Raw genomic sequence first — 10859 nt, 5'->3', positions numbered from 1 at the left:
TTAAACAGAAACCCACTCTTAACAATTACAATAAATAATTTCGAAACTACAATCAATAAAACAACGGCAAGCCACAGTGCATAAAATAATACAATACAAACTGAGAAGCAGAGACTGGAGAATGGGGCAAGGCAGGTGGAAGGAGGCCTTGCCTGAGGCTAAATCAGACTGGCAAAATAAATTAAGAGAGTATGCAGAATTGGCGAGAATATCAGCAAGGTTATGTGACATTACAGATGAAAAATTTATCAGAGAGTGGGATATATACAGAGTCTATGTAAAAGAACATTGTCAAAATATCAATCCGTTGGCAGGTTTCGATTGAGTTTCTGTGTGCGAATTGGATTATCTTATAAAATTTAAAGTAAGTTGAACAACATAGATAAAATAAAGTTAGGTGTGTATTCAAGGAATCCATCACAGGAACATAATGGGAAGACTGGAGGTCACGTTAAATTCAACTATAAAACGATGTACATAACAAGTATCAGTTAAGGAAAGAATGATGGTTTACTTTTATTTCGTCTCTAACATCTTTTGATTATTTATGTTATACATTTTTGAAACTAATAAAGCATTAAAAAAAGAAAGGAACAAAGCTTGTGACCAGTGAAAACCACTTTCCCCAACCTTCCAGATGTTTTGAACTCCGGCTTCCATCAACCACAGCGACCACCACAGCTGGACTGAAGAAATCCCCATTTTAGGGACGGGGGGGGGGGTTGTGCTAGATGACCCCTGGGGTCCCTTCAAACTTTGCAATTCTGTGATTCTTGTTATGTACTGAGTTGAATAGGATCCAAACTGCAGCAGTCTGATTGGTCCTAGAACAATAGGATTCAGAATGCAACGGTCTGATTGGTCCTAGAACAATGCAGCAGTATGATTGGTCAGCAGGAGCCACCCAATCCAGCTCCAGATAGAAGTGAATCCACAACCTGAGAATTCCGGAATTAGCCAATCACGTGCAGCCCATTGTGTAAATAATGTATATAAAGCAGATAGTTTGAGGGGACTTTCATTCCCTCCTCACCACTATGAGCTGAATAAAGAGCATGAAATCCACTCCCGACTCTGAGTATATTTCAGTTCTAGAGAGGGTGAAATCCTGGAGGCGGCAAAACTGGGTGAAGCCTCTGAGTTCAGTCCAGCAAAGCAGAGGGAGGCAGCAGCCTCAGGTGGCTGGTTTTGAGAGCCAAGAAAGAGAAGCAATTGATTTGTTTTGTAAAGTTTTTTATTTGCCTCAGGTATCCAAATACCTCGGCTGGCCTCAGGGACTACGAACCCTGAATTGGTGTGCTGTTTGCTTCTCGGCCTCAGCCAGCAAAACACCCTGGAATGGCTCTATGGGGGGGGGGTGGGTTCGTGTGTCATGTTTTAAAACGATTCACCCGTGTAAAAATAAAATAAAAAAATCTGCATCCTCTCATCCAATTGAAATAAAAAAATTAAGGTCTTCTATATATAATAAATGTTCATGGATTTGCCAGGCAAACACGTACATAAATGTATGGGCCACATGTCTGAGGCAGCACAGGAGGGCAGCCCTGGATCCATTTTGGCTCCCAAACTGACCAAATGTTTTCTGTAAGGTCAAAGGGAAATGGAAAAGCCTCCTCATTGTCTTTTCATTCACAAAACCTGTCTTAAGGGTATGTCTGTGTATGAATAGGGTGAGCCTGTGACCTGGCTCATGAACTAAGTATTTGTCACTACAAAAGACTGGCCAGGCTCCCCAGGGTATCCAATCAAGTGAGCATTTGGAGGTAACCTGCCAGACAGGAGATAAACAACAACAGGAAATAAACAAGACACTCAGATTTCTGCTGTAGACGGCCCTTTCTGTGATGATGTGTCTGGGGGGTGGTCTTGAGCTACACCCCTTCTGTGATGTATGTATGATGTTTCTGGGGGTGGTCTTGGACTGCAGGGTGGGCAATTTAAAATGTCTATATAAGGACGGGCACACCTGGGTTCTGGGTCCTCCTCCTGCATGTGAGGGGAGCACCCTGTTGCAACAGTTCAATAAAGATCAGGCTTACTAGCAGCTTTGCTTCTCAATATTCTCTGGTTGGCCTCTTATTTTCTCCTACCAATAGGGAACCCACGTAAGGACTCTAAGGGCTCTTGTGTCCCCCATAAGGGAATAAGGGCAGATTTTCGTTTATTACACAATCCTGCTGCCATAAAAGATCAGGCCAGTGGTAGGGTGCTGCTTCTGCATTGCCACAAAGGAAAGCAGATTTGCATCACATTTGCATATGCTAATTTGCATCTCTAGATGCACCAATCTAAGACTTGAATTCTGCACCCCATGACGGGGTCCCGGGAGACTGATCAAGCGATGGCAAAGTAAGAACCTAAGTAGTGTCTGCCGGATCAGGCCCATGGCCCATCGAGTCCAGCGTCCTGTTCTCACAGTGGCCAACCAGGTGCCCCAGTGGGAAACCAGCAAGCAGGACCCGAGTGCGAGAACCCTCTCTCCTCCTGTGGTTTCCAGGGACCGGTGCTCAGAAGCGTTGTAGCCTCTGGCTGTGGGGGCAGAGCACAGCTATTGTGACTAGTAGCCATGAATCGCCTCAGGTCCTCCATGAATTTGTTTAATCATCTTTTAAAGCCATCTGTGGGAAAGTTCAGGGAGGCAGGAGAAGATATATTGTTCATTGATAGCCTTCCTAATTTGAGCTAGCAAGTTCCTTTACTTAGCAGAGTTTTACATTCCCCTGTTAAACGCACAGCGGGTAGCTGTTTGCAGGCTTGTTTAAGCCTCTCACTATTAGGTTCCTGGTAAGTCCCCTTATATCCCTCTTAAAAGAATGAACACGCCACAATTTTGTGTAACGTATATAAAAGTAGTTTACTCACATTCAGTTCACAGTTGGATCCCTGAAGGCAGACTTAGTTACAAAGTATATACATGTGGATCTATCCCATATGGGGATAATCCCAGTGTCCTCTGGAAGCCAACAGAGCATCTCTAGCTAAAAAGCTGCTCCAACGATGGAGAAGTCAAAAGAGAGAGTGTGTGCAGTGTGTCTTGTCCTTTTGTTACCTGGTCAGGTAAGGTCACACCCACCTCTGATCACATGCAAAGGAAGGATGCTCCAGCCCAGGAAGAAACAGGAAATTTTGACTGGATGGACCAAACATCCCCCTGCATGTCCACTCTAGGAAAACAAGGAATGTTGTACTTGACTGCTCCCAGTGGATTACATCCCACACCATCCAAGTTGGTGACTATCCCTGCCTCCTGTGGAAGGGAGTTCCACAGTTAATCTGTGCACTGCATGGAGAAGGGCTGTCTCTTATCCGCCCTGAATCTTCCAGTGCTGAGCTTCATTGGATACCCACAGAAAGAGCACTTGGGCCTAGGCACCATTTACATTTTATCAAAGTAATTGTTGAACTGAAATACAATTAAGAAGAAGTATATTAATATTGAAATAGAAATGAGCAAACCAGGGATATTTTAGGGAGCAGCTGTGCTGGTCCCGGGGGGAAAGTTACCATTGACGTAGTTGAAGTCCGGTCCTGGGTCACTAGCCTGGAAACAGTTCGCAAGGAGCGGGGCGAGGTCCGAAGCAGGAAGCTGAGCGGGGACAGGAACACTGGAGGGTCAGGTCTGGGTCCGGACAGGAGCAGGTACTCAGCGACGACGTTGCTCCCGCAACCTGGGACTGGGCTGACTGGCGTTTATCTTCTCTGAGGCCAGGGGCGGTCCCGGCCCCCAGGAGCCCCGCCTCTCCTGGCCTTAAGGCGAGCACTCCTCCTGGGAGAAACCAGTTCCCTCCGCCTCTCTGCCCTCAGCCTCTGCAGTTCAGGAGAGGTCGAAGGGTTACTGGGCCCCGGGGGAGGCTCACCTGTAGACACTGAGTCCTCAAGCACCTCTGGGGACAGAATGGTTTCACCTGGTGCCTGCTCCTGAGGATCCGGCACAGGTGCAGGCTCCTCAGAATCTAGGCCTCGCCCCAGTTCAGCCGGCCCTGGAGGCGGGGACTCCTGTGCCGGCTGGGATTCCTCCCGTTCATCCTCTGAATCTGATTCCCAGGCCATCACAGCAGGCTAGTAGGCAGAGCCATGACTTACATCATAGGAACCTACACAACACAAAACAAAACACTATTGCTGTGTGTAGGTTTTATTTTATTTGTTTTTTATCTTATATTTTAGAAATGTACATCCAGTTTTTTGTTCCTTTAATATTTTGGAGGCCCCCCAAGAGAGTGGGGCTCTAAGCTATAGCTTGTTTAGCTCATACGCAAATCCAGCACTGGGTTGGATAGTTACAATGGAATGGTCTCGGTGGTGGGGTGCACATTTTTATTCTTAACAAAATAAAAACAAATCCTCCCAGTAGCACCTTAGCGACCAACTAAGTTTGTTATTGGTATGAGCTTTCGTGTGCATGCACACTTCTTCAGATACATATCTTCTTCAGATACTTCTTCGTAACTGAAGAAGTGTGCATGCACAGGAAAGCTCATACCAATAACAAACTTAGTTGCTCTCTAAGGTGCCACTGGAAGGAATTTTTAAATTTTGTTTTGACTACGGCAGATTAACACAGCTGTTGTTGTTGAATCGTTTAGTCGTGTCCGACTCTTTGTGACCCCCTGGACCAGAGCATGCCAGGCACTCCTGTCTTCCACTGCCTCCCACAGTTTGGTCAAACTCATGTTAGTAGCTTCGAAAACACTGTCCCACCATCTCGTCCTCTGTCGTCCCCTTCTCCTTGTGCCCTCCATCTTTCTCAACATCATGGTCTTTTCCAGGGAGTCTTCTCTTCTCATGAGGTGGCCAAAGTCTTGGAGCCTCAGCTTCAGGATCTGTCCTTCCAGTGAGCACTCAGGGCTGATTTCCTTCAGAATGGAGAGGTTTGATCTTCTTGCAGTCCATGGGACTCTCAAGAGTCTCCCCCAGCACCAGAATTCAAAAGCATCCATTCTTCGGCGATCAGCCTTCTTTATGGTTCAGCTCTCACTTCCATACATCACTACTGGGAAAACCATAGCTTTAACAATATGGACCTTTGTCGGCAAGGTGATGTCTCTGCTTTACCTGAAACTAGAACTATTTTCTTGTTTTTGCATGATTATTACTTTGCCAAAATAAAATTAAAGAAACAACTATGAAGTTGTTTCAGTAAAACATTTTGGGGACAGGTACTGCGTACCTGGGAGTACCCCAGAAAACAAATCCCAGCTGTTCCTAATTCTGGCTTCTCCGCCCGGCTCTTCCGCCCATCCGCCACGTGGCGGCGCCGCGACCCGCTCGGCTGCCGCCTCCGCTCGGGGCTCATCTCCGCCCCGGCGGCCGGGACGTGCGCTCGGAGCGGGAGGGCGAAGGAGCCTCGGCCGGACTCGCCTCCTCCGGAGACTTCCAGCAGCCGGCTGCCAGGGCGCCCGACGCCCACGATGCCCCGGGTGCCGCACGGAGGAGGACGCCGCCGGAGGTGAGTGGCTGGATCGGGGCACTTCTGGATGCGCAACTGAAAGGTGGCACCGGAGTGGCGCCGGGAAGCGCAAGGGCGAAACGGTGGATGGAGGTGGTTGTTGCTGTCTGAGCGCAATTTGGGGAGGAAAGGAGAGGGGCGGGGTGGGGTTTCCATGGAGGGGTTCCCCTCCTCGCCCCCCAAAAGAGAGAAAAACTGTTCCGAGCAGTGGGTGCAAAGGAATTTGGGCTCCGCGGACGTGCCAAGCGGCGGAGCCAGAAAGTGGGACAGGTTGACAGAGACGGAGTTCGCGGCGCCCGCAAACACACGAGCGCGCCGCGCGCACGGTCGGGTTGCAGTGTCCCGCGGAGAGACACGCAAGCGCGGATCTCGAGATCCCAGCCAGGGACTGGGAGGGAAGGGGTCAGGATCAGTGCCGGATTTAGAATAAGCTAAACAAGCTATAACTTAGGGCACCACTCTCTTGGCCCCCCCAAAAAAATTTAAAGGGGGAAAAACGATGTACATTTCCAAAATATAAGATAAAAAACAAATAAAATAAAACCTACCTACAGCAAAAGTGTTTTGTGTTGCGTAGGCTCCTGTGATCTAGGTAAGGAGCCCCGCCTGCTAGCCTGCTCCCTAAAAGATCACTGCTTTGCTCATTTCTATATATAGGGTACCTACAAAAAAATATCAGGGGTCCCTTTACCTTTACCTTCACATAAAATGTATTTTATGATAAAATAGATGTTTTGTTATGTGCATGAGATACCTATTAGGTCCATAAATTGCCATATAGCATATAAAAAGGTAAAGGTACCCCTGCCCGTACGGGCCAGTCTTGACAGACTCTGGGGTTGTGCACCCATCTCACTCAAGAGGCCGGGGGCCAGCGCCCAAAGTCGGTCGTTACCCCGGATTACTTAAGCGGCTAATAGAAGCATTTCGGACAGAGTGGCTCCAAAGGGGAGCTTGCAAGCGCAGCTGACTCGCGAAATGTCTGGACTCTGTAACAGACACATAGCTGAGAGCTGAGTTTGGCCCATGGCTTTGGACACTCAAAGTGCATGTCTTTAGGACCCACCTTACTGTTACAGTTGGAAGTTTGTGTGTGCTGGGCCCAGGGGGAACCCAAGTAACACGGTCCAGGTCTGGTCCTGAATCCAAGGGTTCCGCGAGGAGTCAGTCCAGCAGGGCCAAGGCAGGGCACGAGGCAGAAAACCAGGCAAGGTCACGCACAGAATCTCAGGCAGGTTCTGGCAAACAGCAATATTGCTCCTGCAGCCTGGGGCAGGGTCCAACAGCCTTTTATCTTTGTCAGGGTAATGGCTGGTCCTGATCCCCCAGCGACTCACCTCCTCCTGTGAGCACTCCTCCTGCGAGTACTCAGATCTCTCCTTCTCTCAGACCTCAGTCTCTGCAGCTCGGGAGACGTCAGCGGGTTACTAGACCCAGGGGCCACCTCAGCCTCCCCTGACCCAACTGGTAATGGAGCAGCTGTAAGGGATGGCCCAGCTGGAGGCAACGAGGTCATCCCCGCATCTGGAGCCAGGGCAGGCTCAGGCCCCTGACTCGGCCCAGCTGGTGCTTGTTGCAGGGGAACCTGTGCAGACTGGGGCTCTTCAGAATCAGGCCCCAGACTCGGTTCAGATGCTGCCTGAGGCAAAGGATATGGTGTAGACTGAGACTCCTCTGGTTCCGAGTCCGAGCCCCAGTCCCAGGCCATCACATTGTGGAATCATGTAATTGTCAAGTTGGAAGGGACCCTGGAGGTCCTCTATTCCACCCCCTGCAATGCCTGGGACCACAGCTGACGGGTTTCCGTCCAACCTCTGCTTGAAAACCTCTGGCGAAGGAGAAGAGGCTTAGAGTCCACCGCTGAGTTGTTCTAAGGTGTTTTAATGCTGCAACCTGCCATGGAACTTTAGGGTGAAGGCTGGGGGATCGATAATCAATAATGATACGGTACTAACAGCAACATGGGTGCCCTGGATGGGATCACAGGTCCCAGGGGACAGGGGCGGACTTTAGTAATATTGCGCCCTGAGCGAGGACAGAATTTGACACCCTAAATATTTATTGGGGGCCCTCTCAGTCTCTGTTCTGCGCTGGCTCTCAAGTGCTCAATGTTCTAGCTGCAGTAACTCAATCGCACATCTGACCGGGGCCTAACTCTGAGTAGGAACCCGTATAAATATAGGTATTGTTGTTGTTGTTGTTACAGTCATACCTCAGGTTACAGACGTTTCAGGCTGCGTTTTTTTCAGGTTACGGACACGCCCAAACCCAGAAGTACTGGAACGGGTTACTTCCGGGTTTTGGTGGTCGCGCATGCACAGAAGCGCTAAATCGCGCTTTGCACATGCACAGAAGCACTGAATCGCAACCTGTGCGTGCGCAGACGTGGCGCTGTGGGTTGTGAATGCTGCGGGTTGCGAACGTGCCTCCCGCACAGATCGTGTTCACAACCCGAGCGTCCACTGTATTATTATTATTATTATTATTATTGTTGTTGTTGTTGTTGTATTTTGTGCTCCCTTGGCTTGGCACCGTGTGCGGAGGAGGAAACGATTCTCTGGGAACTGTGGCATTGGGAGGGGATGGTGCTGTCCCAGCTACAATCCTCAAGAGACATCCCAGGACTCTTGGGGACTCTTTAAAGCGTGGCTGTTTTGTTTCAATGCATCGTGCCAACGTGGCCACAGATACCTACCTAAAAGCCATGCTAATAGAGCAGGCGCACACAGGCAGAACCGGCTGTTGTGTGGGGCATCGGAGGTGGGGCCTGCAAGCCCAGGAGTGACGTTTGCAGCTGGATTAGTGGGGGGTAAGCGGGAGATATTTGGGGGAAGGCCCATGCAGAATATTCCTGGTCCAGTCTCCACTGACATCTCTGGGAGAGGATTCTCTCTTAAACTCTAGAGAGCTGCTGCCGGCCTGTGTGGACAGCACTGAGCCCGACGGAGCAATCTTCTGACTCTGCATCAAGCAGCCTCTCCGATGGCTGCGCAAGACCTGCAGCACAGGCTGACCTTGAGACGTCCGTCGAGGCAGACGGACCGGAAAGGTGAGCTGGCGACCTGGACGCAGAGACGCTGAAATGGAGACGAGCAGAGAGGTGTGGGAATCAGGGGACGCGCCAGTGCGCAAAAGTAGCTCCTTGGCAGCGGAGCAGAAATGGACACGCAGGGGAGGAGAAGGGAGAGAGCCCAGGGAGGAAGCATCCTTGCGAGGCGCAAGAGGGAGGAAAACCACACACAAAGCGGCGTGCGGTTTCGCAAACGCCTTTTCTCTCCCAGAGAATCCTGGGAACTGGAGTTGCTTAATGGATGCCTGCCATGGATGCTTCAACCGAGACACCTGCATTGCAGGGGGATGGACTGGATTACCCCCTGGGACCCTTCCAGCTCTACGATTATTCTGTGGTTTTATAAGGGTTGTGGGGAATGGTAGCTCTGCGAGGTGTGAACTGTTAGAATTCCTGCTCCATGTCTGCAGTCATGGGATTGTTGTCTATCACATGACGGTGTATGTTTTGACTCCACAGAGTGGGAAGTGACGGAGACAGGATGTTTGTGTTCTATGAAGTGGGACTATTGTCCTTTGTTATGTTTCTCTTTCCTGTCTGATGCTAGAGAGAGAGGGAGCCATGTTGCGGTGCTCCGTGTGGGTTTATATGTAAATAAAGTAGATTAGCCAAAATGCTGAGTTGCTGAGGTCTGTTACGCAAGATACGCAAACTCTCCGGATCCCTAAGTGTGCCGGTGTTGGTTGGCATCGGTCGCTGTGATGTTCGGGGAGAAGAAAGCTTTTGAAGCACCCGAATGATCGACCAGGAGGGAGAGAACATGCCAGTCGGGCATGTGTCTCTGCCAGGGTCCTACTCGAGTGTAGGCTGGGGAACGCTAGCTCTGCGAGGTCTGAACTGCAGCCCCCAGAATTCTTTGAGGGAAAGGATGTGCTTTGATTGGGCATCCAATGAAGCTGAGAATGGGAAGATTTGGGGCGGATACGAGAAATAGAATAGAATTAGAATAGAATTTATTATTTATACCTCACCTATCTGGCTGGGTTTCCCCAGCCACTCTGTGTGGCTTCCAACAAAGTATTAAAATACAGTGGTCTGTTAAACATTAAAAGCTTCCCTAAAGAGGGCTGCCTTCAGATGTCTTCTAAAAGTCTGGTAGTTGTTCTTCTCCTTGACATCTGGTGGGAGGGCGTTCCACAGGGCGGGTGCCACCACCGAGAAGGCCCTCTGCCTGGTTCCTTGTAACTTCACTTCTCACAGGGAGGGAACCACCAGAAGGCCCTCAGCACTGGACCTCAGTGTCCGGGCTGGATGATGGGGGTGGAGACGCTCCTTCAGGTATACAGGACCGAGGCCGTTTAGGGCTTTCAAGGTCGGCACCAACACTTTGAATTGTGCTCGGAAATGTAGTGGGAGCCAATGTAGGTATTTCAAGACTGGTGTTATGTGGTCTCGGCGGCCGCCCCCAGTCATTAGTTGTAGTTTCCAGGTCACCTTCAAAGGTAGCCCCACATAGAGTGCATGGCAGTAGTCCAAGCGGGAGATAACTAGAGCATGCACCACTCTGGTGAGACAGTCCATGGACAGGGAGGGTCTCATCCTGCGTAGCAGATGGAGCTGGTAAACAGCTGACCTGGACACAGAATTGACCTGTGCCTCCATGGACAGCTAGGAATCCAAAATGACTCCCAGGCTGTGCCCCTGGTCCTTCAGGGGCACAGTTGCCCCATTCAGGACCAGGGAGTTCCCCACACCCGCCCACCCCCCGCCCCCCAAAAACAGTACTTCTGTCTTGTCAGGATTCAACCTCAATCTGTTAGCCGCCATCCATCCTCCAACCGCCTTCAGACACTCACACAGGACCTTCACCGCCTTCACTGGTTCTGATTTGAAAGAGAGGTAAAGCTGGGTATCATCTGCATATTGATGCACACCCAGCCCAAACCCCCTGATGATCTCTCCCAGCGGCTGCATGTAGAAGAAGTGTAAACTGTGGAACCCCCTGCTGCAGGAGGTAGGGACGGCCACCGCCTTGGATGGACAAATTCATTGAGGAGAGGGCTCTCCTCTGCCTCCACCGTCCTTCACACAATCCTGCTTCCGGGCTTCCCATCACGGGCATCCGGTTGCCCCCTGTGAGAACGGGATGCTGGCCCAGATGGGCCACTGGCCTGATCCTGCCGGTTCTCCTTAGGTACTTCTGTTTAAAGGGTTGCTGTGTACAGAGGCGACCAGCTCAGCAGCTGACGGGAAGAGCCTGCCTCGTGTTTTCCATTCCCTCAGAAAGTGCAGCCAGGAAAAAAATAGCTGGATGGCGAGTCGAGGCCCATCTGGTTGCTGTTGGTGACCAAGCCGGGCCTGGTGGCAGAAGCCGGGCCAGCTCCCAAGTGGACGGGG

General features: G+C 50.5%; 1 protein-coding gene across 1 annotated transcript in view; it reads left to right on the top strand.

Annotated features, from left to right (window-relative positions):
* The first annotated feature begins 5314 nt into the window (after positions 1 to 5314).
* The window catches only part of RADIL (Rap associating with DIL domain), a 71009-nt gene continuing 65464 nt past the window's right edge, over positions 5315 to 10859 (top strand). The window contains exon 1 of the mRNA XM_077918728.1: positions 5315 to 5452. The gene's annotated coding sequence lies outside the window, so the exon portion shown is untranslated. The remainder of the gene's footprint in view (positions 5453 to 10859) is intronic.

This window comes from Podarcis muralis, chromosome 14 (genome assembly GCF_964188315.1).
Source record: "Podarcis muralis chromosome 14, rPodMur119.hap1.1, whole genome shotgun sequence".
NCBI lineage: Eukaryota > Metazoa > Chordata > Lepidosauria > Squamata > Lacertidae > Podarcis > Podarcis muralis.
This window is presented reverse-complemented; position numbering and strand designations above follow the sequence as displayed.